Here is a 15,559-nt window from a genome sequence, read left to right on the forward strand (position 1 = left end):
TTCACTAGAATGATTCTGGGAATGAGAGGATTAACATATGAGGAACGTTTGTCCACTCTTGGAGTGTATTCCTTGGAGTTTAGAACAATGAGGGGGGACCTCATAGAAACATTCTGAATGTTGAAAGGCATGGACAGAGTGGATGTGGCAAAATTGTTTCCCATGTTGGGGGAATCTAGTACGAGAAGGCATGACTTAAGGATTGAAAGGAGCCCATTCAGAACAGAGATGCAAAGACATTTTTTTTTAGCCAGAGGGTGGTGAATCTATGGAATTTGTTGCCATGGGCGGCAGTGGAGGCCAAGTCATTGCGTGTAGTTAAGGCAGAAATTGATAGGTATCAGAGTAGCCAGGGCATCAAAGGTTATGGTGAGAAGATGGGAGAGTAGGACTAAATGGGAGATTGGATCAGCTCATGATAAAATGGTGGAGCAGACTCGATGGGCCAAATGGCCGACTTCTGCTCCTTTGTTTTATGGTCTTAATATCCTTTGGGTAGATTTTCTCAAGCTGTTGGGGAATGTTTCAACTAGTTTGGCAAGGGACTGAGAACCAGTGTGATAGGTCAGAGAATGGGAAAGTTAGTATACAGGCAGATGTAGCTTATACAGAGATTGTGAATAAGGATAAGTAGCTGAGTGGGCAAAATTGCAGACAATAGGATGGGTTGAGGAGTGGCTATTTTAATACAAGAAATATCAGGACAAGGATCATAGGTTAGTACAAGGGCATTGGTGTTTCCGTACCAGGCTGTGACACAACCAGTCAATATACTCTCCTCTATACATCTATAGCAATTTATGACAGTTTTAGATGTTGTGCCAATCTTCGCAAACTTCTAAGAAAATAAAGCCATTGCCATGCTTTATTTGTAATGGCACTTGCATGCTAGATTCAGGAATAATGGCAATGATGAATTTAATGTTGCTGACCCTCTCCACCTCTGATACTGAGGACTGGCTCATGAGGCTTCCTCCTCCTGAATTCAATTATCAACTCCTTGTCTTACTGATATTGAATGAGAGGGTATTGCTGTGGAATCTCTTGGCCAGATTTTCCATCTCCCTCCTATAAGCTGATTCATCACTACCTTTGATTCAATCAAAAGCAGTGTTCAACAAACTTAAATATGGCATTGGAGCTGGGTGTAGCCTCACTGTCACAAATATGAAGAGAGTAGAGCAGAGGAACTAAGCACACAGCTTTGTGGTGCACCTGTCATGATGGAGATTGTGGAGGAGATGTTATTGCCAATCAAAACTGACCGGGGTCTGCAAGTGAGGAAATCAAGCAAACAATCACACAAGAAGATATTGAGCCCTGGGTATTGAAGGCTATTGATTAGTTTTGAGGGGATGATAGTAATGAATGTTGATCTGTAGTTGATGAAAAGCATCCTGGTGTATGTATCTAACTTCAATGTTCAGATGTTCCAGGATTGAGTGAAGAGCCAATGAAATCGCATCTGCTATTGGCCTGTTGTGATGGAAGGCAAATTGGGCTAGGTCCAAGCTGCTTCTCAGGGAGAAGTTGCTATGTTTCATGACCAGCTTTTCAAAGCACTCCATCACAGTGGATGTAAGTGCTATTGAACAATAGTCATTGAAGCCATGTTCTTGGGTATAATTGAAGACTGCTTGAAGAAGGTTGGTACCTCAGAATGCCAAAGCAAGAGGTCAAAGATATCAGTGAACAGTCCACCCAGTTGATTCAGACAGGCCTTTAGTGGTCTGCCAGGTACCGCTCTGAGATGTCTGCTTATCATGGATTCACCCTCTTGAAAGGTGTGTTCACATCACCCTCAGAGACTGAAATCATAGGGTCAGTGAGGGGCTGATTCATAGTATGTCCTGGTTTGACTATCTCAAGTGCATCATTTCACACTTGTCTTGTTGAAATTATTTTGCAGGGAGGTGGGAACCAGAGGTACAGGGCAATTAGGAGTAGTTGTGGGCAACAATGGTGTTAATCCAACATACAAAGACAGGAATCGAAAGGTTGAGCATGGCGGGAATAATGTTCTGAGTTGTGTCTATTTCAATGCAGGAAACATTGCAGTAAGATGGGAGAGCTTAGAGAATGGATGAGCATGTGGAATTATGACATTGGTTGCAGGAGGGGCAGCCTCATTTGTTGCAGGAGCTGCATGACTGGTAGCTCAGTGTTCCAGGTTTCTGTGAAAGAGTCGGAGGGATTAAAGGGGGAGGGGTAGCATTACCAGTCAGGGAAAATGACATTGTGGTGTTCAGACAGGACAGACTAGAGAGCTCATCTACTGAGGGTATATGGGTGGAACAGGAATAAGAAAAGGATGGAATTATATTATAGACTACTTAGCAGACTGGGGAGTATACTTGTGGACAGATAGCAGGCAGTTTCAAGAAAAAAAATAAGGTTATAGTAGTGGCTGAATTTAAATTTCCACATATAGACTGGAATTCCCATACAGTAAAATGGCTACATGTGATAGAGTTTGCTAAGTGTGTTCCTTTATCAATACATAGAATTCCCACCAGAATCTCCTGTTACAGAAAGACAGGGCATGTGATGGGAATATCTGTAAGGGAGCACTTTGGATCTAATGATAATATTCCGTTTGTTTCAGGATAATTATAGAAAAGGATAGGTCTGATCCTTGGGTTGAAAGCATAAATTGGAGAAAGGCCAATTTTGATGGCACCAGAAAGGATTGGGATAGGCTGCTTTCTGTAGTGAACCTGTACTATGCATGCAGACTGTATAGGGGTGATTCTCTCAATAGGGTCTACTTTGTTTTATGTCGTCTTTACGGTGTGAATCCGAAGCATTTCCCTCGCTACCATACGAAGAAGAGTTAATGCAAATTAACTATCGTTATTACAGTTGCTTTTTAGTGTGAGGGTTCCGTGGCTTAACTGGTCAAAGCGCCTGTCTAGTAAACAGGAGATCCTGGGTTCAACTCCCAGCGGAGCCTTTAAGTAATGGGGTGAATTGCCGTGTGAAGAAATCAAAGAAATCGCTCGCTGCAAATCATAATTATACTTCACACAGCACCATACCATAAAATGGAACGGAACATATTATTCCTCGAAAACGTGGCAAGTCTGGTGGTCTCTGCGGAGCAAGAAACGGGACGACGGTCTCATATAGATAACATTTTTGATTACCCTGTTATAGCGTTTCTACTGCTTTAATGACTTGCCCCGTCTTGCTGAGAAAGGATTTCACACTAAGTCTCATAAGTCTTTCCTGTGGAACTCTGGATAGTTCGCTGCATATTTCAAGAAGCCGGACAGACGGCGTCACAGAAATCAACTCGAATAGATATTGATGTTAATTACTTTTTCACCCACTACTTTCGATAACTGGAGGCTACGAATCCCACTCATCCACACCATCCTCCGCCCGATGTTCGGCAGTAACACAATAATATACTTGGCTATGACACCAATACTGGATAGTAGTCATGATGATTTGTCATTCTTACATCTACTCTGTAAAACGTTTTTGGGCTTCACTTTAATACCGCAACCGAAACTCTGGCGGAAAAGAGCAAATACATGTACTCGCGATGGCAGTGGTGGGATTCGAACCCACGCCTCCTTGGAGACTGGAGCCTTAATCCAGCGCCTTAGACCGCTCGGCCACACTACCACGTCTTTTAAACCAGTACACAGTGACGTGGATTTGTTCACCACCTTAATCTCCAAAGTGTTGTATAATCGGTGGAATCATTTGAAATATTCTTCCACATATTGTGCTTGAGGCTTCATGCATTTTCCGTTTTTTTTTCCAACCCAAAGCATTCGAGAGGGAACACTGGTACAGAGTTGCTTCTTCAAAATGCCGGGTGCCGGACAATGTTCTTTGAGATGTCACTGCGAGTATTCTCAGTATATTTATGAAACATTAGGGTTAAATATTCATATTTCCAGTCGATGCGAAAAGTAAAATCACCCCCTAACGACCGATGTTGTCACATTCAGCGACCTTTGCACACGTGCTCCAAAATATTGCAAGGTTTTCATTCACGTGAACCAATCCCAGCTTCTGCACCCCGACATTTCAAATTAAAACACTCATATTGACAACGGTTCTCGAAATCTATACTCTGCCCTTTCTGGGATATTTACAGCATTTCAAAAATACAAACACAAACCTCCAATATGAGTTGAAACAGATTTTGTGAAGTTGTTTTAGGATTAAATAGCATTGACTTGCAATTGCACTGCACCAGACATTGTTCCATCAGCACTGTCTGGGTTTTTAATTTAAACAGTGATGAAAGTTACCATCTTCAAACAGTGTTTATACGGGGACTAGGTACCAGGTCACTGGGGCACTTGTGTGTTTGTGAGGCAATAAATTCCAGGTTGTTTCCTGAACCTCAGGAAATACAAAACACATCAGCAGGAAGAAGACTGCACAGCTCTGATCAGATTGTCTGCCCAACTCGTTACTTCCACCGATCTTGTTAACATTCCTTTCTTTTTGTTTAATAATTTATTTCCCGCCTTATGAATAACCGAGGACCCTGTCTCCTGCGCATTTTGCCTGATTAATTCAGTGGATGACAACGACCTGAAAGAAATGCGATCATCTGGTTGGCGTGTTGAGTGAATGACTCGCTTACTTCAAACCAGGTCTTAAATTGTTAGATTCTCTGCTATCACGCGACGTCATCAGCCACTCGAATTCTGACCGTATTTGTCATTACAATGCGGAGAAAATACCGTCATTGGAAACAGAAACATTTTTTACTTGATCACTCATCAGTAGAAGTTCAATATCCTAGCCATTGCGCCACAGAGTGCAGAAAGATAAACTACCGAAGAGAAAACTGCAATTTATGGGAAACAATCTTTCCTCCGCTCTCTTTTCACTCAGGAAGAGGGGAAGCTAATCCCACAATTCCCATTCTGTTATAGTGCAGCTTCCTCAACAATGTTTCACAATCAACCAAACGGCAAGAATTTTAGCTGACGCAGCAGAATTTTTTGGTCTGGTCAGGAAAAAAAAACATCGCGTGGTCTTCCCCTCCTATCGACGACAGCGCGACGCCGATCTTCTGCAGCACCAGTGCGGTTCCGGGGAAGATCCCGTGAGCGGTTTTCAGCGTAACTTCTCCGGGAGCACAGTGCCACATCCTAACATTGACCGAGAAATCCGGATTCCTTGCAAATTCCGCAGAGATTAAAATAGAATTTGTAGAACAGCCAATGTGTCACTGCTTACGGTTGTGGGGATTTCCATTTTCCTCATGAAGCCCCAATTAATTCATCTGAATGGAATGACATTTTCAAATCTCTCCACGAACCAGGCATCCTGCTGCAACATTTTTGCGGCGCTTCTGATCGCGCGAGCCGTTGCTTGCGGTTGTTCTTCATTTAGTAATGTTTATTGGCGGTTGGCTGACTAACGTGAGGTGTAGTACCGACACCTACAGTATCATACAAACACAGCAAATACTTTTCTTCCAGGAAGTCTTCCACCACCGTCCCATTCACATTTGTGTCACAATGACCCTATTTAGCACAAGGAGCATTAAAACTCCATGATTATTAGCAAACAAACTTCTAGCATTCCTTTGTAGGTTTAAAAAAAGGGGAAAAGTAAACAATAAAAGGAAAAGAACAGAAGAAAAATATGTGAACGCTTCTCTGACCATTAGCGAACAAATGTGATCATTAAAACATCTTTGAAGTCTGAATATTATTTATCCCTGCAAGCCTTTCATCTCTAGACGTTTTTCTGTAGTATTTAATATATTTTTTTTGTGTCTTACTTTTAGTTTGTGCTGTACAATTCACTATTTCTGCTTTGAACGTGACAAATTTTAGTTCATCAACAATCAACGAATTCCTTGTTACAAAATCCTGCACTTTACACACCCGACTCTAATCCATCTGTATTCTGCATATTAATAGGTCTATTGACACAGTTTTTTATACCAGCAGAGTCTCTGCATATGAAATGCCTATTTCTTCCTAAATGCGCTGCACTGCCACAGATTTCTTACTTACAGAACACGCTGAATTAACATGCTGTCCCCGCCACCCCCACCAGCTTCAAGAACAGTTCCACTCAATCATCTATCTCTTGAACAAAACAGGCTAACTACACTCATTCTGTTACTGGTGTTCCCACAACCAATGATCTTACTTAAGGAGTCGTTATCTTGTTATTTCATGATCTCGCGATATATTGCTATTTATGTATATTTGCATTTTCACAGTTTGTTGTTCATTGATCCTGTTTACATTTACTGTTCTATAGATTTGCCGAGTATGTCCGCAGGAAAAAAGAACCTCACTATTGGTTGTATGTGGTGACATGCACCAATAATAATTTTTACTTTGAACTTTGAAATACCTTTTGGCCTAATGACTTCATACCATAGTGATGTATTCAGCCTTATCCATGACACCGCATACACATAGCTGCTACAAGACCAAACTTCCTAGCACTGAAAAAATCTCAAAGGTGCAGTACTATATAGCTCATATAACCTAAAATAACCCTATCCGGCAAATACTTTGTTTTCCATCAAATTTAATCAACAATGACTGTTCTTACTACAACATGAAACCGTTTTTTTAAAAAACGTAAACACGAGGAATTCTGCAGATGCTGGAAATTGAAGCAACACACATCAAAGTTGCTGGTGATCGCAGCAGGCCAGGCAGCATATCTAGGAAGAGGTACAGTCGACGTTTTGGGCCGAAACTTTGATGAAACCGTTTTAAACGTTTAGCCTTCACAGCTATTGTTAAGACTAATTTATTTTAACTTGGTCCATAGACATATCTAGAGTCACTCCTGTGATTACTTTCCAAAGCGTTACTTTCCTTCCTCATACGGCTTTAGCCCTAAAGCTTTCTCTGGATGCTTATTGTCTTTACAAAACTATAGGAGCGTCACCTCTCTTGCCCCCACAGTATCTCCTAATGATTTTTTTTCAATTTTTAGTTAACTAATCATATTGAGGCCAGCAACAAGTCCACATTCAAAACTTAGCCGCCCTGCTTTTATTTAAATCCTGTCTACTTGCCTCCATCACTGGATGATAAACCACTGTAATCCCCAATTCACTGTTGATTTTTCCGTTTCCCAGAAACCTGCCATTCAACTTCCGCCTTACAACTCCAGTCATCCAATACCACCTTCTGTTCACTACCTCCGTCTTCTTCGTCACTTCCTGACATCTCTACCGCCCTTCGTTCTTCAAATCTGAGCCTAGCCCGATTGTCTGTTGCTTGAGTTGAATAAGACTGTGGTTTGACTGGAGTGGCCATTCTGAGTGGGCAGTTTAGTCTTTGCTTTAAGAGCCTCCAGAATGAGAGAGAGTGGGTGAAGGTAAGATTCTGATCTTTCTTATTACAGAGCTAGAACAGTGGGGATTAACGTCAGGACATTGGAGTTCTCCTCTTGTGGGCTGTGGGAAGACAATGAGACTTCCAGTGACGCTGACTACACCTGCAGCTTCTTATAGACAGTGTTTGGGAACTGGCGCCAGAGCTAGATGAGAAAATTGAGAGGTTGATTTGTAAGTAATATAGGAAGCTAGATGCACCTAACATGCAGGACGCCAATAACTGGTTAATCATCAGAAAATGGAAAGGGAATAGGTAGTCAGGACAGTGTACCTTTGAGGCCGTTCCCCTCAATAACAAGTATACCCCTTTGGATCCTGTTGGTGGTGGTGGTGGGTTGCTGCTAATAACATAGCAGAGGAAAGCCAGAGCAGAGCGGTCTCTGGCACTGAGTCAGATTCTGTGACAGAAGGGAAGGACGAGAAGAGCCGAACTGTAGTGATAGAAGATATGTTGTTTTGCAGAGCCGACAGGAAGTTCTGTGGACGAGAACAAGATTCCTGGATGGAATGTTGCCTTGCAGGTTCAAGGGTCAGAAACATCAGAGTGGTGTCCATAACATTATTTAAGGGGAAGATGAACAGCCAGAGGTCCACGTTGGTAGTAATGACATGGGTAGGGAGGGTAGCGAAGTCCTGCAAAGTGAATTCAAGGATTTAGCTGCTAAATTAAAGGACAACAAATCCAGGGTGGAGATCTCGCGATTGATGCCTGCACAATGTGCTACTGAGGTCAGAAATAGGAAGGTGATACAGTTTAATAAGTGGCTAAGGAGATGCAGCAAGAGGGAGTTGTTCCCTGTCATCCTGGACAAAGTAGCATCTCGGGAATACAAAACTGAAGACCTCAGAGTTGGATTTCGGTACCAGAGGGACATCAGAGACATCAGAGTGTATTCTGCTTTACAGCAACGTGGCTCAGTCCAATACTCTGGAAATAGGAGTCCACCATCCTTTGCGTGGACAGGACTTCAGCTTCAGGTAATAACAGAGCTAATGACGTTTGCTTCATGATTCATACATTGTAATGCTTGAAGATATCTCTGACCAACAATTACCAGCATGTCACCCGCCGAGCGCTCGAGCACTGTTACACCATCATCAACAATGATTACCGTGCCATGCCGCATCTGGATTTTGGCACGTCCGAACCCCAAGCTGTACTTCTACTCCCAGCAGAAAAGCACAGACTGAGGACCGCAGCAACAGTGATGAGGACCGTGAAGTTAGGAACAAGCGTGGTGGATGAACGTTCACAGCACTGCTGTCATCGATGGACTGGACCCTATTTAGCCATTGATATTAGGATGTGAATGAATATACCATAGCTGTTACCGACTGTCTTCCTTAACTGACCTGGTTGAAGACCCTCAGGAAGATCAAGAAGGTGTCATGGTGTGCAGCCTTGTGTTTGCTGATCACGATGCTCAACTGCTCCTGTGTTTGCCAGACGATTGTCAGGGCTGGCATGTGTATCACTACCTGGATGATGGCAGAGAACCTCCTCGGCAGGTAGGATGGACGACACTTGATTACTGGGTGTTTCCGGGTTTGAGGAACAGGTCTGAAATAGCGGTGCATCATAGTGAATGAATCATGAAGAAAAGGCCATATTGACAAGATCGGTGGAAGTGAGGACTGGATAGACATTCTGATCTGCCATGATGTAATTGAATGACAGTGCTGGGTAATCTACAACTTGCTGATGTGTAGAGCTGTTTGCATTTCCTGTGGTTCAGGAAACAATCTGGAATTTGTCGTCTCTCAATCACTCAAGTGCCCAGTTCACCTGGTATCTCGACCCCGCATAAACATCGGTCGAAGATATTAAAGTAACTTCACAAAATCTGTTTCAGTCATATTGGAGGTTTGTGGTGGTGATTTTAAGAACGGTTTTAAATATCCCAGAAAAAGCAAAGTGCAGATATTCGAGAACCGTTGTCAATGTGAGTGTTTTAATTTGAAATGTTAGTGTACAGAAGCTGGGATTGGTTCATGTGAATGAAAACCTTGCAATATTTTCGAGTGTACATGCAAAAGTCGCCGAATGTGACAAGCTATGTCGACAGGGAGTGACCTTACACTTTATATCGGCTGCAAATGTGAATATTTAACTCTAATGTCCCATGCAATGCTAAGAATATTCGCACTGATATTTGGCTGCCACCGGCAGTTTAAAGAGACAACTTCAAAGTCTGCTTTGTGTTGGGAAAATGTAAAATGCATGAAGCCTCAAGCACAGTGTGTGGAAAATCCACGTCACTGTGTAATGGTATTTTAAAAAACGCGGTAGTGTGGCCGAGCGGTCTAAGGCGCTGGATTAAGGCTCCAGTCTCCAAGGAGGCATAGGTTCGAATCCCACCATTGCCATCGCGTGGTTCTTTTCCGCAAGGCTTTCGGTTGCGGTTTTAAAGTGAAGCCCGAAACGTTTTGCAGAGCTAAATGTAAGAATGACAAATCATCATGACTATGATCCAGTATTGGTGTCAGCGCCAAGTATATTATTGTGGGACTGCCAAACACTCCAGATTGGGCGGGGGATCCTGTGTGGATAGGTGGGATTCGTGACCTCTATTAATTGAAAGTAGTGGGTGAAAAAGTATTGAAGATCAATACGTATTCTAGCTTATTTCTGTAACGCCTTCTGACTGGTTTCTTGCAAAATGGAGCTAACTCGTCGGAGTTCAATTGAACAGACACACAATTTTTCAGTTATACCAGGACAAGATCATAAATCAGATCACAATCAATAAACGATTGCCACCGTAAAACAACCTTACACTGTTAGAACGCTATAGCAAGGCAAAACAAGCTGATCAGAAAAGTCCTCTATTTGAGACGGCGTTCTGTTTTTTACAGGTCTGGTTGTGTCTGAGGTGTAACGCTTTCAAGGTCCTTTTTTTGGCATTGTGCTTTGTGAAGTGTAATTTGTGATCTGACGTGCGCTAAAAGCAGTCTTCATCAGATGGGAATTCACCCCACAACTTAAAGGCTCCGCTGGGATTTGAACCCAGAATCTCCTGTTTACTAGACAGGCGCTTTGACCAGTTAAGCCACGGAACCCTCGCGCTATCCAGCAGCTATAGTAATGACAGTTCACTTGCATTAACTCTTCTTCATCCGCTAGCGAGAGAAATGCTTCAGATGTAGACTGTCAAGATGAGATAAAACAAAGTAGAACGTATTGAGGGACTCACCCCAAAATAGTCTGCATGCATAACACCATAGAAACCGTAGAAACTACAGCACAGAAACAGGCCCTTTGGCCCTTCTTGGCTGTGCCGAACCATTTACTGCCTAGTCCCACTGACCTGCACACCGACCATATCCCTCCATACACCTCCCATCCATGTATCTGTCCAATTTATTCTTAAATGTTAAAAAAGAACCCGCATTTACCACCTCGTCTGGCAGCTCATTCCATACTCCCACCACTCTCTGTGTGAAGAAGCCCCCCATAATGTTCCCTTTAAACTTTTCCCCCCTCACCCTTAACCCATGTCCTCTTTGTTTTTTCTCCCCTTGCCTCAGTGGAAAAAAGCCTGCTTGCATTCACTCTAACTATACCCATCATAATTTTATATACCTCTATCAAATCTCCCCTCATTCTTCTATGCTCCAGGGAATAAAATCCTAACCTATTCAACCTTTCTCTGTAACTGAGTTTCTCAAGTCCCGGCAACATCCTTGTAAACCTTCTCTGCACTCTTTCAACCTTATTTATATCCTTCCTGTAATTTGGTGACCAAAACTGAACACAATACTCCAGATTCGGCCTCACCAATGCCTTATACAACCTCATCATAACATTCCAGCTCTTATACTCAATACTTCGATTAATAAAGGCCAATGTACCAAAAGCTCTCCTTACGACCCTATCTACCTGTGACGACACTTTTAGGGAATTTTACATATGTATTTCCAGATCCCTCTGTTCCACTGCACTCCTCAGTGCCTTACCATTAACCCTGTATGTTCTATCTTGGTTTGTCCTTCCAACGTGCAATACCTCACACTTGTCAGTATTAAACTCCATCTGCCATTTTTCAGCCCATTTTTCCAGCTGGTCCAAGTCCCTCTGCAGGCTCTGAAAACCTTCCTCACTGTCTACTACAGCTCCAATCTTTGTATCATCAGCAAACTTGCTGATCCATTTAACACATTATCATCCAGATCATTGATATAGATGACAAATAATAATGGACCCAGCTCTGATCCCTGTGGCACACCACTAGTCACAGGCCTCCACTCAGAGAAGCAATTCTCTACCACCACTCTCTGGCTTCTTCCATCGAGCCAATGTCTAATCCAATTTACCACCTCTCCATGTATACCTAGCGACTGAATTTTCCTAACTAACCTCCCATGCGGGACCTTGTCAAAGGCCTTACTGAAGTCCATGTAGACAATATCCACTGCCTTCCCTTCATCCACTTTCCTGTTAACCTCCTCAAAAAACTCCAACAGATTGGTCAAACATGACCTACCACGCACAAAGCCATGTTCACTCTCCCTAATAAGCCCCTGTCTATCCAAATGCTTGTAGATTCTGTCTCTTAGTACTCCCTCCAATAATTTACCTACTACTGATGTTAAACTCACCGGCCTATAATTTCCCAAATTACTTTTCGATCCTTTTTTAAACAATGGAACAACATGAGCCACTCTCCAATCCTCCGGCACTTCACCTGTAGACAGCGACATTTTAAATACTTCTGCCAGGGCCCCCGCAATTTCACCACTAGTCTCCTTTAAGGTCCGAGGGAACACCCTGTCAGGTCCTGGGGATTTATCCACTTTAATTTTCCTCAAGACAGCAAGCACCTCCTCCTTTTCAATCTGTACAGTTTCCATGGTCTCACTACTTGATTCCCTCAATCCCATAGATTTCATACCAGCTTCCTTAGTAAATACAGACGAAAAACCCTATTTAAGATCTCCCCCATTTCCTTTGGTTCCGCACAAAGCCGACCACTCTGATCTTCAAGAGGACCAATTTTATCCCTTACAATCCTTTTGTTCTTAATATACTTTTAAAAGCTCTTTGGATTATCCTTCACTTTGACTGCCAAGGCAACCTCATGTCTTCTTTTAGCCCTCCTGATTTCTTTCTTAAGTATTTTCTTGCACTCCTTATACTCCACAAGCAACTGATTTACCCCCTGTTTCCTATACATTTCATAGAACTCCCTCTTCTTCTTTATCAGAGTTGCAATATCCCTTGAGAACCAAGGTTCCTTATTCCTATTCAATTTGTCTTAATCCTGACAGGAACATACAAACTCTGCACTCTCAAAATTTCCCCTTTGAAGGCTTCCCGCCTACCAATCACAGTTTTGCCAGAGAACAACCTGTCCCAATCCACGCTTTTTAGATCCTTTCTCATTTCTTCAAATTTGGCCTTCTTCCAGTTCAGAACCTCAACCCTAGAACCAGATCTATCCTTGTCCATGATCAAATTGAAACTAACGATGTTATGATCACTGGAACCAAAGTGCTCCCCTACACAGACTTCCGTCACTTGCCCTAATTCATTTCCTAACAGGAGATCCAATATTGCATCCCCTCTAGTTGGTCCCTCTATATATTGATTTAGAAAACTTTCCTGAACACATTTTACAAACTCTAAACCATCTAGACCCCTAACAGTATGGGAGTCCCAATCAATGTATGGAAAATTAAAATCCCCTACCACCACAACTTTATGTTTCCTGCAGTTGCCTGCTATCTCTCTGCAGATTTGCTCTTCCAAGTCTCGTGGACTATTGGGTGCTCTGCAATACAATCCCACTAATGTGGCCATACCTTTCCCGTTTCTCAGCTCCACCCATAAGGACTCAGTAGACAAGCCGTCTAATCTGTCCTGCCTGAGCACTGCTGTAATATTTTCCCTAACAAGCAATGCTACTCCCCCACCTTTCATTCCTCTGCCTCGATCACATCTGAAACATCGGAACCCTGGAATATTAAGCTGCCAGTCCTGCCCCTCCTGTAGCCAAGTTTCACTAATTGCTACAACATCATAATTCCACGTGTCAATCCACGCCCTCAACTCATCCGCCTTCCCCGCAATACTCTTAGCATTGAAATAAATACACCTCAGAAGATTTTTACCACCGCTCACAACCTTTCTATCAGCGGATTTGCTTAAACTTTCAACATCATTTATTTTCACCCCAGCCACACTGTCAGCTCTGGCACTCTGGTTCCCATCCCCCTGCAAATCTAGTTTAAAGCCTCCCCAATAGCACTAACAAACCTCCCTGAAAGGATATTGGTCCCCCTGTGGTTCAAGTGTAACCCGTCTCTCTTGTACAGGTCCCACATGCCCCAGAAGAGGTCCCAATGATCCTGAAATCTGAAACCCTGCCCCCTACATCAGTTCCTCAGCTACTTGTTCCTCCTCCAGAGCATCCTATTCCTACCCTCACTGGTACCTACTGTCACCACAGCTCACTTGTTTTCAGAACGTTCTCCAATTCACAGACACTCAGCCGGAAGGCAGTGTCTGATCCAACAGTCCTGAAGCCCCATAAGAAGCGTGGAAGGGCTGTCACCACTCGTTGCGTGTTAATTGATCGATCTTCAATCAACGTGGCAGGTGCTTTCATACAATATTGTGATCGTCATGGCTCTTTAAACGAGATGTGTAATAACAAAATCCGTGCTGTGAGGATGAATCACATCTTTGAAGCTGGGGAAGAACCATTCTCCGATTCTTCCGCACCACAGATTCTGGATGATGTTTAGGTCAGGGGACTGTGAGGGCCATGGCAAAACCTTCAGCTTGCACCTCTTAAGGTTTTGATTTTGTCGATTTTGAGGTGTGTTTAGGATCATTATCCTGTTGTAGAAGCCATCCTCTTTTCAACTTCGGCTTTTTTTTTACAGACGGTGTGATGTTTTCTTCAAGAATTTGCTGGTATTTAATTGAGTTCATTCTTCCCTCTACCAGTAAATGTTCCCCGTGCCACTGGCTGCAACACAAGCCCAAAGCATGATCGATCCACCCCTGTGCTTAACAGTTAGAGAGGGGTTCTTTTCATGAAATTCTGCACCCTTTTTTCTCCAAACATACCTTTGCTCATTGCGACCAAAAAGCTCTATTTTAACTTTATCAGTCCACAGGACCTGTTTCCAAATTGCATCAGGCTTCTTTAGATGTTCCTTTGAACCTTTTGAATCGAACTTTTTGACCGCAAAAGCTCAAATAAGTCCCTTCAATCGTTCCCCACAGTCTTATATGCGCAAACCAGATATCAATCCAAACAGCTAAATAACTTCAGACCCCATATATCTTAATCGCTCGATTAGCACCACTCCACCCCTCCCTCCATGATGGTCTTTGACAAACGCCTTATTAAAATCAATGTCGATAACATTCACTGTCATACCTAATCAATCTCTCTTGTCACCTTGTCAAAATACTCTATAAAGTTGGCAAGACTCGATCTGCCCCATACAAAGCCATGCCGGCACTCCCTAATTAGGCCATGTGTTTCCAAATGCTGTATCTTCCAGCCATTTTCCTGCAATTGACGTGAGATTCACTGGTCTATAGTTTTCAGAATTATCCCTTGTTCGCTTCTTAAATAGAAGTTCAACGTTAGCAAATATCCAGTCCTCCGGGACCTTGCCTGTGCCAAGAGAGAACACAAAAGGCCCCAGCAATTTATTCTGTTGCCTCCTTCAATAACCTGAGGTAAATTCCATCAGGCCCTGTGGACTTATCCACCTTAATACTCATTAGGAGGCCCAATGCTCTTCCTCTTTGATCTCTAAATTCCCTAACATATTTATACACGCGGCACTGATCTCCTGGTCTTCCATATATTTTCAGGTGGTAAATTCTGAAGCAACGTACTCATTAAATACCTACACAAATTCTCCACATCTAAGCAAATGCTCCCCCTTTATTGTGTGGTTCTAATCTCTCCCCGGTTGTCCTATTGTTCTTGATGTATGTATGGAATGTCTTGGAATTCACCTTATTCCTACTGGCCAAGGACTTCTAGCTTTCCTAATTTCTTTAGTTCTTTTCTATCTTCTTTATAATACTCACGTGTTTCGTTTGAGCTTAACTTCCGAAATTTTACATTCTTTTCCATTTTCTACTTGATGAAATTCATCACCTCTCTAGACATCCAAGGTTCTCTTATGTTCCATCCCCGTCCTTACTTCTCACAGGAAAAAGCCTTTCCTGTACTT

The 15,559-nt window shown here is 42.8% G+C and overlaps 4 non-coding genes across 4 annotated transcripts; 2 read left to right on the plus strand and 2 right to left on the minus strand.

Moving 5' to 3' along the window:
* The first annotated feature begins 2,879 nt into the window (after positions 1-2,879).
* Positions 2,880-2,953, plus strand: trnat-agu (transfer RNA threonine (anticodon AGU)). Its single transcript has one exon. It is a non-coding gene; the product is annotated as a tRNA-Thr (tRNA).
* A 598-nt stretch (positions 2,954-3,551) lies between these two features.
* On the minus strand, positions 3,552-3,633 carry trnal-aag (transfer RNA leucine (anticodon AAG)). Its single transcript has one exon. It is a non-coding gene; the product is annotated as a tRNA-Leu (tRNA).
* Positions 3,634-9,639: 6,006 nt separating this feature from the next.
* On the plus strand, positions 9,640-9,721 carry trnal-aag (transfer RNA leucine (anticodon AAG)). The gene has a single exon. It is a non-coding gene; the product is annotated as a tRNA-Leu (tRNA).
* A 619-nt stretch (positions 9,722-10,340) lies between these two features.
* On the minus strand, positions 10,341-10,414 carry trnat-agu (transfer RNA threonine (anticodon AGU)). Its single transcript has one exon. It is a non-coding gene; the product is annotated as a tRNA-Thr (tRNA).
* Between the last annotated feature and the right edge of the window lie 5,145 nt (positions 10,415-15,559).

This window comes from Mobula birostris, chromosome 29 (assembly GCF_030028105.1).
Source record: "Mobula birostris isolate sMobBir1 chromosome 29, sMobBir1.hap1, whole genome shotgun sequence".
NCBI lineage: Eukaryota > Metazoa > Chordata > Chondrichthyes > Myliobatiformes > Myliobatidae > Mobula > Mobula birostris.